This window comes from Topomyia yanbarensis, chromosome 1, assembly GCF_030247195.1.
Source record: "Topomyia yanbarensis strain Yona2022 chromosome 1, ASM3024719v1, whole genome shotgun sequence".
NCBI classification, from domain to species: domain Eukaryota; kingdom Metazoa; phylum Arthropoda; class Insecta; order Diptera; family Culicidae; genus Topomyia; species Topomyia yanbarensis.
Window position 1 is genome coordinate 127,492,100 of NC_080670.1, and position 3,529 is coordinate 127,495,628.

Below are 3,529 nucleotides of genomic sequence, written 5' to 3' on the forward strand. Positions count from 1 at the left end.
CTTCTTAGTGGGGAGTCCTGTGATGCCAGATATCTACTAAAATTTTTCCTTCCGGCCCATACATTTGATATCTTTGTGTGCATCTTTGCATGACACATCTATACGTTTTTTTCGTCGCACTAGCGCTTAATAACAAAAAATAAATAAAAATACGTATGCTATGAAATTGTTTAATAGTAGATAAGATTTTTATTTATACACTTTCTCCTTCGCACTTGTGCGTGGAATAAAAAAATCGGTTCATATTTTCAGCATTTTGTTTCACGTATTCTTCTATCCTGGGAATCATTCAAACATTCAAATATCTTCTATAGCAACCTACGCACTGATGCTATTTTCACTTCACTGTCACCAAACTGAACCGGAATAGCTTTTCAAATTAGAAGCAGGTGTTGTGTTATTCATAAGTTGATTACGGGCTTTATTCTAACAGTTACGCGAGTTCTATGTATCGACCCAAATACTGAACTGATACATCGTGCTAGTCAAAGGATCAATGACCAACTGTTGATCACGGACGTGGTGTATGTTCCAATGTCAGTTGTAATTTTCAATGCGGTTCATACTTCTGCTTCGCGTGTAAAACATTTCAATTAGAGAGCATCAAAAATTGTATTCCACGAGGAATGCTTAAATCTCCTTTGTTGACTAGAACTTCATGCAGTCCGTTCATCTTTAGGTTCTCAAGTTCGACGTCCGTTTCTTCCTGTATGGCGCTGAAGGCATTCGCGTATCCCTACTGGCCGTAGCGCGTGACAAAAACCTGTCGATTTAAAACTCAAACAGTTATACTTACTCGGAAAGTATGAAAATCAAATATACGATATACCTACTAGATACTGACGCTGGGACGCGTCTGCTACAATAACAGCGTCTGCTACAATAACTTGTGAACAAAGATAAAAGTTTATCCGTTGTTGTTCGATGTTTCAAGTTGAACGTCTCCGGAATCGAGTCGTTCTGGAGACTGCTGAAAAATACACCAGTTAAATATTTAACATTACTCCAGATTCATTCAATTTAGTACGCAGCTGCTACTATCAACCTTCCCAAAAGATTGATGTTTTGCCATGATAAAGAACCGGAGTAACATATGAACTTACCTCTCGATAGCAATATCTTGTCTTCTAGATCATTTGACCACTCCAGAATTAACCGGTGACTTCAGGATTAACCTTCTGCCGAAAATTTAAGAAACCGCACTAAATTAGCAAAGCATAATCAAAAGTGTATTTCTATAGCTTTTTTTTTTTTCAAAACGACATATCCACAACGAGTGACTCTCTTTGTTTACTTTCTCTTTCGATTTTTACGGCGTCACTATAACACTTTTTACTTAATTTACAGTATAGATCGAAAGACGGTGGTTTTGACTAGCATATTATGCAAAGAGTTTAGGGGTAAAAGTTAAAGCGACCGAATTATTAACAGAAGAGAAAGTATACAATGAGAGTCACTCATTGTAGATATGACTTTTTGAAAAAACGCTCAAGATTTTTCTTTTTTCATTACAGGGATGCCATATATTTTGAATGAAATATCTGTGAAAGTCGGGTCGAGGTTAGCTAACGGCCAATTTCTTCACTTGAATGAAAACCCGTTTTCGGCTAATTGGTCACCTGCAACCTGAAAACTGGTTTTCAGCGAAAACCGGTTTTCATCCAGTTAAGAAATTGGCCGTAAGTACCTTTTCCCTAATAAAAAAAAATATACACGAGCTTTAATCCATATAGTGCAAGGATTTCACATATTGTTTTAATGATACCCTGAACAGGTTGTTAGGCTTTTGAATCATACGATGTTTATTAGAGTATGCACCTTTAGGTGGTATGGTATAAATCCATTACATTATAATATTACTTTGAACAGGGTATAAAAAATATCCTCAACTTTGAAGAAATTGTTTATATTCGAATTCAGTCAATCTAATCTAGTGTTGTAGTTGAATCGTGGATGAAGCACAAGGATCAGGTGGATATTTGGAAGGGTAAGCTGCGTCAAGTTCTTTTAGCCATTTCAGCCACTAGGCTTGAGAATAGAATAGAAAAGTATGCTATATGCAAAGAGAAGTCGTATAGCTCGTCAGCAACTATTCGTTTGATGAGAATATAGTGTGAAGTTTTGGAACACGTGAACTTCTGGTTTGTTTCGATTTCAAAATTTTGTGGAGCCGCATATTATTGTTGTAAACATGTCTGCTAATCTGGCAACGGTTGATAACGTATATTCTTGAGCGTTTTTTCAAAACGTCATATCTGCAATGAGTTACTCTCTTTGTTTACTTTCTCTTCTGTTAATAATTCGGTCATTTTAACATTTATCCCTCAACTCTTTGCATAATATGCTAAACTACTGTCTTCCGATCTGTACTGTAAAATAAGTGAAAAGTGTCATAGTGACGCCGTAAAAATCGAAAGAGAAAGTAAACAAAGAGAGTAACTCATTGCAGATATGACGTTTTGAAAAAACGCTCAAGATATATGGCGCAATTGTTTCAAGCGTCGGCTGGGTGTCACTCTAACGAAAAGTTTTCTACAGTTGACAATAGAACTATTTTTACATACTATGTTTAAATTTACTATTAAACCCATACATGTAAGAATTAGTGCTTTCATGTCGGTTTTGCTTGACCACGAAACTGTTGCTTGTGCTATCTCAACCGGCTGCCAGTTCATACAATTTTACAGTAGTTACGATTAGAACTTAACTCAGTTTCGCCCAAGCAAAAACCACATTAGTAATGCAAATACTATTCGCCTGTCATCAATGTGATTTGAGCTTGAGGCAAAACTAAGTCAGTTTCTAACAGCAACTGTTGTGAAAATGTATGAATTGACAGTGGTTAGTGTTGGAATCTGACCCAGTTAAGGGGTCAAGCAAAAACAGCTTAAGGTTACTATTGTCTATGCACACTCCATTTGTAGGAAGCAAGTAATGAAGCACTAGGTTTGTTCCAGTACAAAGAGAAACTAGAAATACTTCGGAGAACATTGTTCATGTACTCTTTTTTCTCTTTTTACTTCTGATAGCAAACCGAAGTAAAAAGGAGCAAGTATTTTTTGCTCCTGTTTTCTCCGGAGTGAATTCCGTGTTCTGGAACAAACCTACTATTTTTGAATTCTATGTGCAATAAACCTTAATGCGATATAGTTACACGCACGTTGTTTATCTAGAGTCGTGGGTTTCAACCGCTGGTGAATACGACCACAGTATGCTGGTTACACAATTCGAAAATCGTTTCGGAATGCTGAATTTCTGATTTTGGATTATTACATTAAAACTGGAAATCTTTCAGGATTCCAAATCGATATCCGTGTTGATTTGAAGAATATTTGAAGCGGTCACATCATATGATAATTAGTTTCAAAGCTATCGACATCGTCAACAGTTAATTTTGGCGTAGTAGCTAATCTGCATCCAACTTCCGGTGGCATTTTTGCTCAATGATGGTTGGGAATTTCGTTATTTCATTGTGATAATATGGCCCTTCGGGGTATCAGGTCATTTAGCGGAATCAGCAAGCAGGAAG

The 3,529-nt window shown here is 36.6% G+C and overlaps 1 long non-coding RNA gene across 2 annotated transcripts; it reads right to left on the reverse strand.

Moving 5' to 3' along the window:
- Positions 1 to 159: 159 nt before the first annotated feature.
- Positions 160 to 1,485, reverse strand: LOC131685970 (uncharacterized). 2 transcript variants are annotated; one of them, XR_009304905.1, is made up of 3 exons: positions 1,104 to 1,485; positions 830 to 967; positions 160 to 763 (listed from the first exon to the last, which is right to left on the reverse strand). It is a non-coding gene; the product is annotated as an uncharacterized LOC131685970 (long non-coding RNA). The 2 variants fall into 2 exon arrangements; XR_009304902.1 differs by having other exon boundaries at positions 830 to 970; positions 1,104 to 1,484.
- Positions 1,486 to 3,529: the final 2,044 nt, after the last annotated feature.